The sequence below is a fragment of the Cupressus sempervirens genome, chromosome 9, assembly GCF_028749045.1.
Source record: "Cupressus sempervirens isolate cs-2001-9-10 chromosome 9, ASM2874904v1, whole genome shotgun sequence".
Lineage (NCBI taxonomy): Eukaryota > Viridiplantae > Streptophyta > Pinopsida > Cupressales > Cupressaceae > Cupressus > Cupressus sempervirens.
The window spans coordinates 185950454-185968562 of NC_143126.1; the positions used below are offsets into that span (position 1 = coordinate 185950454).

The 18109-nt window shown below is 34.4% G+C and overlaps 1 pseudogene; it reads right to left on the reverse strand.

Annotated features, from left to right (window-relative positions):
- Nucleotides 1-18109, reverse strand: part of LOC149538095 (AP2-like ethylene-responsive transcription factor AIL5) — a 193142-nt pseudogene that overhangs the window by 161137 nt on the left and 13896 nt on the right.

Here is an 18109-nt window from a genome sequence, read left to right on the forward strand (position 1 = left end):
TTTGTTGTTAGCGACATAGCACCTTGATGGAAAGTAATAATGCAGCAACATTTTCAGAAGGTGGGTCCCAAACACATGCTCCATCAGATATTAGTTATATAGTTCTTGGGATACAGTGGAATCTAGTGGGATATACATATGCACTAGGAAAAGTGAAGGCATCGGAGGTCGCTATGTCGCTATCATGAAAATTATGCATCTCATCATTAGCGATATAGCGCCCAGCTGAAAGTAAACACATGGTGGGACCTAAGTAATGTGGCAATGTGACTAGGATTAGAATATGGTTTTATATGCTATCTATACAAGAATTTCTCATGTCATTAATAACGTGGACCCAAACCCCATTTATAAAACATATGAAAGATTATAATCATTTGATCAATCTTGGATCAACGATTGTTGCTACCTCGCTATGGAAAGATGTGAACTTTTTACTCTATGTGACATAGCGACAGGAGACCCACCACATCTTATGTAATTCATTTGATTTCCTTGCCCTCAAGTTGATCTCAAATCCACGGCCATCACTATCTCGCTATGATGAGTTGCTCGAAGGTTATGAACAACAACATAGCAACAAAGGGCCCACCATATTTTCCTTAAGTAATGCATCAAATTTCTTACACATGATCAATTTAGAATTAATGATTGTCACTATCTTGCTATAGCAAGGTGCTCACTATTTATGTATAGTGAGGTAGTGACTTGATGACATGTTTCCTCAGTCATCAGTGGGTCTAGACTAAAATGTCAACAATGAAGGAACTATACACATGGAGAAATCTCATTGGGTTGACTTCCAACATGTCAAGTGGAATGTGAGACATCTTTTGGTGCATCCCTAGATTGTAGGATTTTTCGAAAATCAACAATGTAAATTTAAACGTAGAAGGTGGTGCCACTCTATGTATTTATAAAGAATGAAAGCTTCACGTGCAAAAGAAAAATAGAGTATAATACATAATATTTTCTTAGTTCCATCTCATGTGAAGAAATTTCAAGCCTTTTCCTAAGCAGAAGCAATTACTAAGAAGCTTGTGTTGAGCTTGACAAGACCATGAAGAAAATTTCCATTGTTCGTGAAGACATTACAAAATTATAGCGAGAAAGTAAAGAATCAAGTAAGTAATTATGCTATAATCTCTGTAGTGTCTTAGTTTTGCAAATTAAAATAAAAAATGCCTCCAAAGAAGGTATTTTCTAGTCAAGAGAATTATTTGGATAGGAATGTCCACGATGATTTACTTGAGCTACTCCCTAACTCCACTATTGAAACTATACAAGTTAAAAAGCTTACTTCATTAAACCCTAGGTTGACAATAGTAGATGGATTGTATGACAAGGGGAATTGGGTTTGGGATGCCAATACCTCTCAAACTAGTCTGGATCTATTTAAGAAATGGTTTTTAGAGAGGAACATTTTTCCCCACATCCCAGTATCTAGAATTTTGATTTAGGGAAACTAGTGGTTCCTCATGTTTTATGGATTATGATCTTCTTGAAGCTATGGCAAGGAACTATGACCAAGCCATTAGAGTAGTAAGAAGAACTGATGGTCAAGTCATAATTACAGTTAGCCTAGATGAAATTAGGAAAGTTTTTGGTTTAGGGCCTCTCACTGATTATCATGTGCCCATTGATTTGAAAGCGATAGAAAAGGAGTACATGTCCAAGAAAGATGCCATTAGGAAAGGTGTACTAAAGGAACATATAGGTAAAATTGGAACTCTACCATCAATAACAACAACTTCTAGGGAACCTTTCAAAAGGGCATACTTCAATACTAGTGTTGCAGAGATATATAAGACCCTATGCAGATTTTTTGGGAGAGATGAAGAGGATGTTATGGTTGTGGATTTCATGTATATGGTTACTCAAATTTCATCTTTTGGTGTGGACATAATTTTTGATTTTTCTTCTTATTTAGCCGAGGAAATTCAGAATGGGGTAATTGGGATTGCTAAGGGTAAGGTTGAAAAAACTATTGGCCATTATTCTCTATTGATGCACATGTTTTTGTTTAAGGGAGCTACATATTTTGGTAAAGAAATGGAGTTAAATAGAGAAGAAAATAGAGAAGCATTTCCAATCCAATTATGGAGTGTAGATATGACTTGGGATGCAAAGAATGCTAGCTTTGTTAGGTTTGATAGGTATTTCACTTCCAAGTTGAGATGCCTCATATTGAGTGACAATCCCAAAATACCCAAGGCACTAATAAATCTCATTAGGCCTATTAATAATCCTAGTGGTTTGAAAGTTTCACACAATTGGGGAGATATCATCCCATACTTTGTTTCTACTATGTTCAGAATTTTTGGTTTTAAAGGAAGCCCTCATGTACTACCTTACCAAGTGCCCTTGAAGGTGGGAGTAGCTAAATTTTTGTGGTAGTTGGGAGGAGTGGAGGAAACCTTTGTGTTGAAAAGATCAAGGGGGTCAATTTTCCCCACTTGCATAGTGGCCCATCATTTTGTAATCACAAAAAGGGGTTGGCTTTCTCTAAACAGATTTTGGATCCTTTTAAGATGGCTATTTCTCACCCTCATTTTTGTGATTTTGAGGGATTTTATCATTTGGCTCTAAGACAAAGAATTAGGCTTGGTAAAATCGAGCATGAATTCTATTTTCTTGAAGACATCATAAGGAATGAATACTCCTTGCAAGAGCAGGAGACTAGAAAAGAAAAGTGGAGAGTCTTCTCCAAAGTATTGGATTTCATTCATTGTTTTGATGCAGATTATAGTCCTTTGGACAATGCTATTAAAAATGTAGATAAGATAAATATACTTATGAAAACTTTTCCTAAAATAATGGAGACAATGAATGAAAAGAAGCAATTCTTTATTAGATTTTACCCAGATAAGGCCAAGGAAGTAATGAGAAGATTAGGTTTTACTCCCAATATAGGGGTAGGTCAATTAACTATCCATAAGAGGCCAGGATATACTATTATTCAAAATAAAAAGACCACTGTGGACAAACACAAATAAATAATTGAGTCCACTAGTGATGTCTTGGAAGAGAAGCCCTTTGAACCCTCCCTTAAAAGCTGAAAGATAATAAGGGAAGAGGATCCTCATGTTGAGGAGTACTCACCCTCACAAACCCTTATTAGAATTGAAGAGGAACAAATCACTAAAGAGAAAATTGTACAATTGGGATCACAAGGGGGAGCTTTTGTTATACAATTAGAGATAGATGAAGGGGATCCCCAGGAGTCTCCAGTGCCATGTTTTGAGTTGACAGTTGTAGTTTATAGAGGAAGGGAATTAGACCCTATGTTGGAATAAGCAAGTCAACATTTTTTATTAGATGATAATATTGTTAAATCTAGGGCTTTCTACCAATTTTCTTGGAGAGCTAACATGAGAAAGTTTGAAGAAAGACACAACAAGTTGAGGACAGAGCATCCTGAACTAGAGAAGGTAGCCCTACAAACTCAAATAAAGAAACAAATGATTCAAGGCTTCCAAAACATAACCCCTAAAGAGGGGAGGCAAATGTTTAAGGCCTCAAACATTTTATTGTTACCCAATTGGGATATTGCAGATGCATTAATTTTTAATTCTATTTCAAATAAGTTGGATTTCCAAGATCCAAATAAGAAGGAATTCATAGGTACTGCATTCAGTGAAGACCACGCTACTCTAGTTATTTGGTCTTTAAGGAAGGGGTCAAGAGCCACCTCATCACAACCAAATGATTATGGTTTGATGGGAAATATAGTTGTAAGAAGAGTGGCTGATACCTCTCATGTGCAAGTTGCACACTAGAATGTAGATTCATCTCAATTTGTTTTGGCCACTACTAAAAAGGAAGAATTTGAATTGCAGAGTAAATATGAAAGTGTCCTAGAAACTTACAATAAGGAAGTTCAAAAGAGGATTTAACTTGAAAAAAAAGTGATGAGGAGGTCTACAAGGCCAAGAATAGCATATCCCCGTCCCCTAGTGGAGCCTTCTAAATCCACTCCTCTTATAGAGATGCCAAATACCCCATAGAGGCCTCAATATTATACAACAGAAGATTTTGAGGAAGAAAAAAGTAAACTTTGGGCCTTACATGTAGAGTTGAATGTAAAATATGAAGATACATTGAGAAAAGCTCTCACATATTTGGGGGAAGAAATTGAATGGCCATTCATTTATGATCAGTTGGCTAGAGTGATAAGCATCTATGAAGAACTAAAAGCAAGTGATGAGGCTCTAAAGTCTATTGTGAATAAGTGGTAAGAAGGAGGAAAGAAATAACATTTTTTATGTTATTTTGTCATAAAAGTCTCATGTGATCAAATTGAAAAGACTTTTGATATTATTTCTGATCTTCCTGATTTTGATAATAAGAGAATTTATCTACAGTGAATACTAGTTGGGTATTTGAAAAAATATAAGAGCCAAAAGTTTAGTTTTTTTCCTCATGCCCTAGATAGAAGAAATAATTTGAAAAAAAAAGATGAATGGGCTAAGGAACTTAATGATTTATATTGTCTAAGGATCAATAAAATTATCAATGAAACAGGGCATCAATGGTGGGCTACCACAATCCAGGAGATAGTGAACGCCCAAATATTCTTTGATTCTTTGAAACAAGAATTTGTTGATATTGATAGGGAAGCATAATATGTCATCAAGAAATAGTAGAATATTCTGCATGTTGACTAGCAAGATGATGCACTTTAGAACAAGTGGATGGTGGATATTGCTTCTAGTGAGAAACTAGAAAAATTTGAAAGTTATTATGATGAAATGCATCAAGATGAATTACAAATCATCGATCCACTTTTTTTAGCACTTGGAAAAGATGAGGGGCAGTCATCTCATGCTAAAGATGCAATGGATCAGTTAGATGATGCAGCAAACACAGGATCAAGAGTAACTATCGCCTTCATAACACATGATGATATGGGTGAAAATGGTAGAGTGGAGGTGAAGCTACATCAATCAGAGCCTCACACATCACTGGCAAGTGTGGTAGCCGCATATGTTGACGATTAAAAATAGCAACCAATCAAAAAATAAGCAATATAAAAGGATGTAATAGAAAGGAACCCACAAAAGGAATGTTTGATGTACACATCTTTCTATTAATCATAATTTTTATTTTTTTTGATAGGTGTATGTAAATATCTTTTTAAATAGACAGCTGTTAGTTCTCTATTCCTGAAGCTTGTGGCATCTCACATTATATAAATGAGATTCTAGGGCTAGAGAAGCATTTGATTTCTAATGCATTTTAGTATTGTACTTAGGATGTTTTCGGTCCAATCTTTAGAAAAAAACTTTATAATGTATTTTCTCTGCATATTTTCTAAGAATACATCAATATGGAATGATCTTCATGTCTCTTTCTATGGTCATTATGAGTTTACTAAAATTGTATATGATTTTCAAGGAAAATTAATACAAGTTTCGAGTTTTCCTCATATTAGTTTTTATTGAATTTTGTCTCCTTTTTTGTTACCTAGATATTTTGAGATTATGTGAGTAAAGGTTGCTCAATTGAATGCAATTCATTTATGTTGTATGTCAATTCATTACTACTATTAATTCAATGAATTAAGTAATTTTTTTTGATGAATTTGATGGGATTGTCACTGTAATAGAAAGGATTTCTGTAAGAATGAACTTCAGTGACAATTGCTAATAATATTTTTTGTAAGGCAACAGATTAGATCTAAAAATTAGAGTAGACTCCGAATCCCAATGGAATAGGCACTGATCAAAATTTATTCAATCTATAGATAGGTCTACTATGAAGAAACATCAAATCTAAAATCACAATCAACTTTAATTTACATTTCTTGAAGATTTCAAAAAGATGGTTAATACTTGTTTACATGGAATGTTTTAGCCTTAGTTAGCCACTATTGCTTGGAACACTTGCCAATCTATAGAAGAATTTTGATGAAGTTTTCTATATGGGATGTGTTTATTAAAAATTTTAGAATCATGCATGTATATGAGGATATGAGATGAGAATTAGAATGAAACTAAAGTAATTCTCATACAATAGCTTCCAGCCTTGAATCATCCCCTAGGTATACCCACCCTTGTTTTGTAGAGCCTAAAAAGTAGAAAACGATCCTTGGTTTTGTTGATGTTTGGTCCAAATGGTTTGCACATGTAATTGTCAATAGGAATTGGCTGACCATTATGTTATGTGAGCAATCTCAATTTGGTATTGAGCATTTTGTTGTTTAGTAGTTTTAAAACACCAACAAAATGGTGACTCTACTGGGGAGTTGTCCAACACATCTTTGAAATGTAATGCAGTGTCTTTGGTCCTGTTGGGTGTGTGTGTGTGTCAGACCTTTTAGTATTTCTCATGGTTATAAGGGGGGTGTTTTAGTGACAAACCTTGACAATTTAAAACGAGAGAAAGAAAAACCCAAATACCATAGAGATGCACTTATGTGTCTAGTCTTTCCAAGTGTCTTATCTAACAAGCAAAAGTTGTAGTCTTATAATCTTAGTGATTGGTCCATTTGTGTCAGATATTTCATTTTAATTTGTGTCTTTTCTTTGAAGTCGGGAATAATTGTATCTGTGTATTTTCCCAAGAAATGGGTGGTGACTCAGTCAAGGTTTTGAAGCTAGTCCTTATTTGATATATAGTAAAATGGCTAACAAAAGAAAAAACACAAGAGATTACACAAGAGCCAATCCTGATGTACCAATGTATACTGATTTACCTAGAAGTGGTAGCAAGAACCTAAATTAAACAAGGGAAAATCCAAACCCCACCTAGAAACCCAAAGGTAGTGTATCAATCAGCTAGGGAGAGAGTCTTCTTCACTAAACTCTGAATCAGAAACCACAAGACTCTTAGGAGGGATATTTAGTACCCCAATACCAAATGAAAGAACATATCAAGATAAGGATATGCCACTAGTAGGTAATATATCCCCTAGACTAGATCTCATAGCTAAAATGCATCATAGGTTAGGACTTAGGAGTTCATTTGGAGATCCTTCTAATCCTAAAATAGCCCCATATACTAAATCCAATCTTATAGATCTAGATGACCCTACTGATTCAGAAGCTACTTCTGCAGACCCTACAAAAGTATAATTGGAGATAGGATTTTTGAAGAAATGAGTTGCTAAGGAAGAAGCTAAATGCATTCATTTAGAAAAGGAAGAAGAACAAGACACCTTAGATTCTATAGTGGAAAGAGATAATCTACTTCAAAGAATGACTGCCTTAAAGGAACAAAATTAAAAGTTGGAAGAAAGAATGACAACCATCCATACTAATGTATTTGGCAATGTAGAAAGTTTGAGATCTAAGCTTCATGAACAAGAAAAAATCTTGAGTCAAAAGCAAGAACCTGTTCTTACTCAAGTCAAAGCTTACAAGCCTGTCCAAGTAGATCCTGTGGAACCTACTGTGAAAGCTATAGATAAGGGAAAGGGAAAAGCCACAAGGATCCGAATAAATGAACCTCAAGCTCTACCAAGAAAATCCTTAAAACCTTTCATGTCAAAATTAGATCTCGATTTGGAGAAGGAAAGAAAGGAGAAGGAAGATCTTGCAAAGGAACTTGAGAAGGTAGAGAATGAGGCTCAAGCTGCAGAAACTAGGAGAAAAATTCAGTTCATTAAGTCTAATTCTACATTAGTGTCATGACCAAATTTGTTCACCCTAGCTTTAGTCTCTGTACCTACTTTTGGACCAGTAGTTTCAGTTTAGGAAATATCTCAATCTGCCCCTACCTTGTCATCCACCATTAATACACAAGCCCCTATTGTTCAATCTCAACAATCCCAAAGTGTTCCCGTCAACCAAGCAAATGTAGTGAGCACCTCAAATGTTCCTAGCTTTTAGAAGAAGCCTGTATACATGGAAAAGTATAGACAAATATCATTTGTAGGTATTCTTGGTGCTCCACATCCCATATCCTTTGATTTAAGAGATAAAGTGGTTAAGTTTTCTAGAAATAATGTTGTTACTGGTGAAGAACATTTGAGAATTTTCATAGATATGTTGAATGACTATGAAGTTGAACATGAGGATGTGGTAATGAAGTTTTTTATTCATTCACTAACCAAGGATACAAGGGATTGGTTCAAAAGGTTACTTGATGATAGCATTAGTTCATGGATTGATTTAGAGAAGTTATTTAAAGAGCAATATGGAGACAACACTAATGCTAGATTTATGTTAAATGAATTCAACAATATCAAGAAGAATCCTAATGAGTCTGCATTTGATTTCAATCTGCGATTCTAGAAAGTTATGTACAAATTATTACAAGTTATAAGGTTGAATGAGGATTTTTTTCTTACAACATATTTTAATGCTTTTGATAGAAAAATGGCTTACCAGTTGAGGGATAAGGATCCTAAAACTTTAAGGGATGCTTATAAGGTTGTAGTATATATTGAGAATAATAGGAAAGCATTTGGAAAACTAGGAAAGAGAGATGATCCAAAGCTATTCAATCCCAAGTATAACAATAAAAGAGATTTTGATAAAACTCCTACAGGAAAGAAGCCATAAGAACCCACAATAGGTCAAGTATTGGAATTGCTAAAAAAGTTGAATCATACTAGTTTTAATGCCCATAAGCCAAATGTTGTTGAGAAAACCCCTTTGAATAATAGCAATTTCAATAGACAACCTAGAATGCAGAATTACCCTTATACCACCCAATGGAAGGATGGCAAGCCAATCCCTAACCAGACCCAAAATGTGAAAGATAATGGTACACCAAACCCTCTACAAAGAAGTTCAATAAATATGAATGATAATTTTCCATGGTGTATTATTTTTCAATCACCTCACTCTGCAGAATATTGTGCAATTGCTCGGTCATTTGTTTTTTATCATAGTTTACAAACTTAGGAGGAGGAAGAAGAAAAGAGCCATGATGATGTAAGTTGTAATATGGTAAGCACGTGTAGTGATTGTGTTGATTCAAATTTGGAAGAAACAGAAAATGATCTAGAGAATAAGAAAATTTCTTATCAATTACATTGTCAATAAGTTTTTTCAGACAATGAAGGCTATGACAAACATTAGGTATGTGTTACATCTTCTAAAGTGGCTCATGTAAGTTTAAGAATGCTTTCTAAAGAGGAAATTGATATGATCATTGCAAAAATGATCTCCCAAGTACATAGCAATTACAACTTGAGAAACAAAATTGTTAATAATGATATTGGGAAGCCTTCTAGTATATTCATAAAAGATATCTCACATAAGATAAAAGATGAAGACAAGAAGGCTAATGTAGAGATATTCAAGATTAAAGAAATAAAAACCAAGAAGTGGAAACCCAAAAAGAGAGTGCAATTCCAAGCAAATGAAACAGCAAAAGCAATTATGCAAGAGAAGGGATCAGGATCTGATAATGCCAAGTAAATAGTAATCCCTACTGCTTAGAAGGTTCCTACTCCAGGTATGATTGTGAAACCTACTATGTTTGATCCAATTGATATGATATCCATGTTATCACAAGGTACCTTTGTCTGAGCTCTTTAGAATTGAAGAGCATAAGAGTAAAGTCTTGTCATGGTTGGGAGGGATAGGGAATAGTAATAACAATGTAGAACAAAATGCTACCCGACAAACCTCCTTAGTAATATAAGATAGTGATACCATATGTTTCATCTCTTCCAAGTCTTTCTCATAGTTTGAAATCTTCATTTAACATTGACAAAATTGATATTAATGCAGGGTACATACATTAAGCTATAATACATTAATGCATGGTACATACACTAAGCTATAATACATTAATCCTAGTACAAATAATAACAAATTAAATTTATGTCATAAGGTAATTTTGTTGCAGTGGATGGACTCCAATATTTAAGAGCTACTAGATCATAAGCCCTAGCTGCTTTCTCTTCCTTGTCATACCCACCTAGGATAAAAAAATACAACTTTAGAATAACCTGATTTTTTATACTAAAATATACAATTTTTTAATTGCCTCAAAATTATTGTGAAAATCTCAAATCAAAATTAGGTTTATGTAAATGTATTTGTGCACAGATGACGAATTGTTGATCTGCCTATATATGTATGTGTATAAATATATCTGAATATAGACATGTAATAAAATTAAGACTAACTAATATATGATTAGAGAATCTTTAAATAAGATACTAAATAAGAATGTTTAAGATAATATTTTATTTTATAATATCAGAGTAGTTATCTAATTGAATGGGTTAAGATGGAGCATAGGAAGATAAGTCTTCTGAGCCCCACTGAAGTACAATAATAATTCTTGACAATATTAAAGAAATATTAAATTCTATATTATTTTTACCAACGGTTTATAATAAAGGTAATTATAATAATGAGAAAAAGTAATGAGAACCCTAAATAGTCTCTTGCAAACATACTGACCAAGCAAGGCCTATATATACCAATCAGACCCCGAAATAGTCTCTTGCAAACATACTGAACAAGCTAAGGTCTACATATCCCATGCAAATACTCTATACAACGGAGAGACGAGCAACAAACCACCTCTAATAATACTGTCCACAAGTAAATGAAAACTGCCAAAATTAAAAACACTAAAGAATGCTTGCACAGATCATCCACCACTCGAGAAGGTATAAGGATGGTCAACAACTTCAACAGTACCATTTTAGAACACAGCTTGGTACACCTGTTCATCCTTCTCACAAAACATGCTGTGTGCAGGGGTAAACTCGCTAAGCTGTAAATACAACTCAGTAGAGTAGAATGGAGCAAGGTAGCATTTATAAATTCATGTACTGTAAGATTTTGCACAAGCATCCCATACTAATAAAGATCTGTGTGATTGGTCACTCAATCCAACTTACGAACACTTTAACATATTGAATCCTACTGCTGCCTATTTGAGGTGGAACAGCAGGGCAGTTTTACCATTCCTTTAATCCTTTTCACCGTAAAATATGTTGCCAGATACTGAGCTTTTGACTTTTATACGTAAAATGGAGTAAATAAAATTGATTGAGTTATGAAATGTGATGGTTTCATTACAAATTTCAGGCTAGTGTATACTTATGAGGTCATAAATATCTCTATTCATTGTTTACCAATATAGTGACAACTTATGAGCAGTTCACGTTTATTCAAAATTAAATATATTTAGAGATATGTAGAAGTATAAAGTGTGTCAAGGAAGATCAACCTACTCATAACAATAAGAGTCTAGTAGAAAAGTTTATAAGATTTATCTCATTCCTCTTAATGCTAGTTCATAATTTATTTGTAAAAGGTTTAATATATGAGATGCCAATAAAAACTAATGTTTAGTGAGATGAAGATGTGACCACTGATTTTAGTTGATAATATAGAAATAACTATTTTATTATTGGAAATGTAATATTGGAGTCACTAAATAACTCAAGCTCCCAACATATGCAAAAACCAAAATAACCTAATATAGGTTAGACAAGAAAGAACAACAGTTTTCAACAATGGACATAATATATAGTGGGTCAATATAAGATCAACTCAAATGATGATAGGTAATCCTATCTCATTTTTTATTATTATAATTAATTATCTAAGTCCCTTGGGTCAATTACCAACAAATAAGATTAAACCAATGATCAAGTTGGAATAAACTTCTCTACACTTTAAGATCTACAAAACTGAGTTGTATTCCTTGTAAACAATATCTACTAGATTCAGATGCAATGTATTAGATATTGCACATACCAAAGAAATATCTAATTAAGTTTAGCTAGCTTCAACATCTAATAAGTCAATATCATTAAGCACAAGAGTATAGATTTCAAACTAATACTAATAACTAAACTAGGGGTAAAATTTATTAAGACAAAAAGAGAAACAAAAAGGAGAGCTCAACAAGGAGTTCTATAAGGAACTCTATCTTGAGAAACAATGTCATCTAACTCACGAGATAGAGCCAAGGTTAGCTAACCTAGATTTCCTAAGAATAACCATTAGTGTTGATTTTAAGAACTACTACATGTGGAGGAGGTGACCAATGAACCAACGGTTTACCTCCCTCTTCCCCTGACATCTAGGATGGTTTGGAACATTATGATACTATTGACCTACAGCCTCTTAGAACTCATTTTGAAAACAAAAGTTAATGTGAGTGAAAATAGGAAGATCATCATGATCTATGCCTCCATCTAACTTACACTTATCTTGAATAGCTTCCTAAAGAGAGTGGAAAATCATACATAAAAAATGCATGACTCCAATCTAGACATCATAAGAGATTCGTCAATTTTTCTTAAACTAAAACTAACAAAACACCCAAATAAACTTAGATATTTTATATCTTGGAAATATTTCTCAAATTTACAAATAGAAATGGACTTTATATGCTATCTTAACAAAAATGGACTCAAAATGTGGAAAATAACAAAAACTTACACCTTAATCTTTTTCAAAGAAATGCACCATAATTTTGTTCAAAGAAATCATGAATAACTATGCACCTTATAGAATCTCAAATTTTCTTAATAATACAATTTTCACATATAAAACTATTGTGAATACATTTTAGCAATTTGGAATGTGGAATTGAATACCAAAGAAATACCTAATTTAGTGTATCTACCTTCAGCCTTTAATAAATAAACATAATTTAGAAAGAGAGTGTAGATTTTAAACTAATACTAATTAAATTAAGAAATTTTATGTCCTAAAATTATTTCTACAATTTACAAAGAGAAAGTGACCCAACTTGACTATCCTAAGAAATAATGAGTCAAATTCTAGAAAATAACTAAAATTTGCAACTCCTTCCTGCAATTCCCACTTGCAACTCTTGTGCATGGTTCTCCCCTTCTATAGGGGCTCCCCCACCCTACCTACCACCAAATCTCAAGATAGCTTATCCTGGCCTTCTTTTGGCTCTTTCTAAAAAATCACTTAACACCCATGTGGAGTTTTGTTTTGATCTTTTACCCAACGCTACTAGGCTAGTTGGCATTCTTGATGACCTTGCCTATATGGGCTCCCTCCTCCCAATGGCCCCACTAAGATTGAGGGCTAAAAGGGAGATGCAATCCTTAAGGTTTACTAGAAAGGGGTTGTCTTGGGTTCCAAGAGACCTTCAATAGGGCCTGAGATTTCACTACCGAACTCGGTGGTTGACTCGATCTCTTTTTAGGTCTCCTTGAGTCTAGTTGGGAAATTTGTTTCTTTTTGACCTAATGTAGACATGGTTAGGAAATGGGGATCTACTAGATGGAATATGGTTGGATTTTTTACTATCTGTATGATGATGAGCACTATTTATGATGGGTTTCCTCATACATTTTTGTAGGAGTTCTAGGACATTGTTAAGTATGATGTTTTCCATGTTTCTCCAAAATTTTCTAGAACACACAAGTTGTCGAGGGAACTCAACTAGAGCTAAGTTTATTATAATATGAAAAGAAAATGAATCAAGTTATCTTGAAGAATTCATATCTATAAGAATTTGTAGCACACTTTACATATCATCTCTAAAGTAATGATGAATCGCATTAAACCCCTATTAGACAATTTCATTAGACCCTACCAAAAAGGACTTATCATAGGAAGATAAATTTTGGATGTGGTTAGTATTACCCATGAGGTGATCCAATCTATGGAGAAATATGGGAACCTAGGTATGGCTATGAAACTTGACATTTATAAGGCCTTTAATAAAGTAAGGATGAATTTTTTGTCAGTTATTCTTAGCCAGTTAGGATTCAATGAGAAATTTGTGAAGATAGTCATAGTTGTTTTTACTACGGTCCTGTTATTAGTTTTGTTGAATGTGACCTAGGGAGATTTTTTACCTCTTGTTAAGGTCTTTGGGAAGGTAACCCCTTATATCTTTATTTTTTCATTATTGTGGTGGAGGTGCTAGGAAGAAACTTAAAAGCCTTAGTGAAATAATTTGTTAACAACACGTTCCTATTTGGTATGTCCTCAATCCATGAAGAAAGTTCTTGGAAAAAACATCTTAACCAATATGAGGAGGCATCAGGCCAATGTATAAACTATTAAAAAAGAAAGTTATATTTATTTAACACAACAAGGACCTGCGGAGAAACATGATTAGAATTTTGGAGTGCTATGAAGCTAATTTACCTGAAACCTATCTTTTTCTCCCACTCGTGATTAAGGAGGTTTCTTCTAAGTATTGAAATGGATTAGTGGAATTCATATAGATAAATCTTGTGGTAGGAAAGGAAAAATTCTAAGTAGTGCAAGGAAACTCTAGGTCCTCTTAGCCTCTTTACTAGGCATATCAGTGTACTTTCTCTCCCTTTTTCAACTGCTAGGAATATACAAGGAAATTATCAAGAAAACACAAAGAAATTTTCTATGGTTGGGGACTAAGAAAAATACCAAGATAAGCTTGGTGAGCTGGGATAAAGTTTGTATGCCTAAGTCTCTAGGTAGTCTAAACATTAGAAGGATCAAAAATTTGAATAAGGCACTCCTATCTAAGGTGGGTTTGAAATTAGTCAACTCCTCAAGTAATCAGCGCAATATTGAATAGGCTAAGTACTTGACAGGTGAAAATTTTCATTAGATAATCTCTTTAGCACTTCTCTCCCCTAGGATCAATAATATGGACCAATGTTTTACTCACCAAAAAAAATGGAAGGAAGGTATACATTGGGTCTGAGGGGATGGAGAAATCATTGACTTCTAGGAGGATCATTTGCTTGACGTAGGTCCCCTCACCTACACCAGGCTCCAACCATCTAGAGGGTATTGTTCTAGATAGTTTGGCGGTATTGTTTGGAATATACCACACCTGATAACCAATGGAAAAGACTTCAAGATCAGGTTAATCCTAGGATGAGACCACTTGTGGAGCTATTGGAATAATTGATAATTTTCATATCCCCACTACCCTATAGAAGACTCCTTATTTTGGAGTGTGACCCCCTTAGGAGAGTTCACAGTGAAATCTTCTTTTTTAATTGTTGCATTGCGGGAGGTGAGGTGCCGAGGGATCAGAAGTATGATTGGCTTTCGTGGATCCTACCAAAAATAAATTTGTTTTGGTGAACAAATTTTCATGGGACCATCCTCACTATTGATAACCTTTAGAAGAAAGGCTTCCAACTAGCTGATTGTTGTTTGTTTTGTTATAATGATGTAGAATCCATCCAACACCTTCTCATACATTCTCCATATGCTCAAGAATTTTGTAGGGAGAGCTCAGGAATTTTGTAAGGAGACCTCTCTAATTGGGAGATTCAGTGGTATTTTTATGGGAATATGCATCAGTTTGTTGACTAGAAAGGCCCTTCCAACCACTCATTTCTTTAAATCTTCTAGAAAGTCACCCCACCTTTCATGTGTTCAAAAATTTTGAAGGAATAAAATAACAAGATCTTTTGGGATAAAGTCACTCCCTCCTCAGTGATGGTTATTCAATTGACAAAGATCTTGAAGGAATGTAGTAATATCTAGTATTGTAAATCTCCCACAAACCCCCTAAGTGGCCTAAATATTAAATGGGTTGCTTCACAGGACTTCACCATGAAGGTGGTGAAATTTGATATATCTAAGGCCAATACCAGAGGAAAAATGGTGTGGTAGCCCCTAGATTCATGGATGAAACTTATCTTTTATGTCTTGGTCATTTCTAGAAGGATTGTGGCTTGTGGGGTTATATGGGATGGCATAGGAAAATCGGTGGTGGCCTATGTGGGAAAGTATAGAGAGGGATCAAATAATGAAGTGGAAGCCTTGGTCATTCTATGGGGTATGAAGAGAACTTAGGAAATAAGAATTAATAGGTTAACTATCAAGGGAAATTCATTGTTAATAATCAAAGTTGCTAAGGAAGATCGAAGTAGCACCTGGAAGATGAAGTTGACCATTCAGGAAATTTGTACCTTGATGAATGGGGATCATGAGGTCCATATGAACCACATTTACTAGGCAATGACATGGTAGATGATCTTGCTTAAATGGGCCATAGTTTTGCGGAAATAAAAGAGTGGAATGATGTCAGTCAGATCCCACTATCAACCCAATGTATGTTGGATAGCAAAGAAATTCATTATAGCACAGTCTGAAGAGGTAAAACAGATGGCAAATTGTCATTACCCAAGAAGGGTGTGACGCTCTTTGGGTTGAGTGATGCAAAAAATTTAATGATAGAAAATATTTTGATATTATTTCTCTTTAGGAATTTCTTGCCATAAAATTTATGATGATGGCAAGAGGATGATTTGCAAGGATTGTGTCAGAGCATTACAGCTACCAATGATGGGTGTATTGAAAGACAATATATATCTAGTATTTCATAAATATGATGGGAAAATATCTTTAATAATTGAAAAGATAGGGTGAAAGTAGGAAAATTTCATGCTTTGTGATCATAATATGGGTGAAAACTAAGGGTTTGGTGATTGAGCTCAAAGAAGGAGACATGGGTGCTAGGGATGGGGGGAAGATGGGGAGTCACCACCATAAAGAAGATAAAAGAAAAAAATTGGATGGATGGATAAGAGAAGTCTGTTGATGTTTGTTTTATAACTCACCAAACAGAACAAAATACAAAAATATCTTATCCTCTCTTGAATAAAGTCTTGTGTATGCTAAGATTGCTAGAAGATCATACAATGACTTCAAGGTTCTTTTAATACCAGGTCTTGACTGTGGATAAGATCGGTGGTTGATGTGATTTGCTAATGATCACAAGGTGCCTTGTGTGTTTATTCATATTCATTTCAAGCCATACTAGATGTGGGAGCTATCTTAAGGTTTTGCATTGAAGTTCTTTTTTGGGAGTTTTCACAGAATATGCATAAATTCAATAAGGTAGGGTTCAGGAATTCTATTCTAATCGTAAGGGTAGTGATAACAATAAATAGTACTTTAGTGGAAAAATTCCTCAATTTACCAAATTCTGCTTCGCCAAGTTATACTATAACTATGTGTGAATCGATACAATCTTCAAGGGTTATGCCAGAGATTTTCATATCACTGCATACACCATCATAAAGAACAATGTATACAAATGATAGAAGTTGAGCATAAGCATAAAAGCGGTTCAGGCTAACTTTACACAATGAGTTAGAATCACTAAAACGTCAAAAGTATGAACCAAAGGAACTCATTATACACCTTCATATTCTTCATTTTAATCACCACACATTGACTATGCTAAACTTAATCTAATTGAAGAAATTTAGGAGAACAAGTAAGCACTAAGACACGTCAAGTATTCACCAAACTCCAATGAAAGTTTTATTATCTTAGTAGCTCATAGCAACAATCTCATAAAAATCTCCCTTTACAAATGAGAAATGATGCCTTTATATATGTCCTCGATTACAACGGATGGCCCGGATGATCACAATAACCAATGGCCAAGATTGTGCCACATCAGCCCTAATTAGGGTTAGGGAAATGGAAAGGAATCTACATTAATGCCACAAGGAATCCACTACTATAGTGGGTAATAAATGCCCACTATGCATGCTCATTTAAGAAGGAGTGGGGTGTAATAAATGATCCCTATGCACACCCACTATGCATTTAATGCATCTATCCTTGATTTTTTATCCTAAAAGATCGAGATTGATCTAACACTATTTCCAACTCCTCTGTATTGATGGTTGGTGCAGATTCTTGCTTGAATTCTAGAATTGTAATTGCTCTTTCTGCTTTTCCCAAGCTTTCAACCCAATCTGGTAGTAAGTCCTTAGTAGTGTGCATTGTATTTGAGAAGATGGAGAAGTTCTCAAAATCATCTCTTCCATATACATTTAGTTGAAATAATTCCTCTAACTTGACTTTCAGATTATCAGTTGTCATTTCTTCTTCCACCAATCTCTGTGATAACAAGGATGCAACTACATTTGATATTCCTTGCTTGATGTTATTTATTTCTTCTTCCAATCAAATGGCTGAGCTATCATTTTGGGATTGAATCCCTTTCGCATCATGTTTGGGTCCTCCTCCATTTGATCAGGAACCTTGAATATGTTCCATGTTCTAATAATGTTCAATGGTAGTCTTCAATGCAACCTTTTTCTAATCTCATTCTCATTTGCTACATTTGCCCAAAAGTCTTCAAGGTGAAACTTGTGTTGGTAGTTTGATCCTCCTACTGATGAGATCTTGTTCTAAGGATAAAAATCATTCCTCTTTGGACAAAGTGG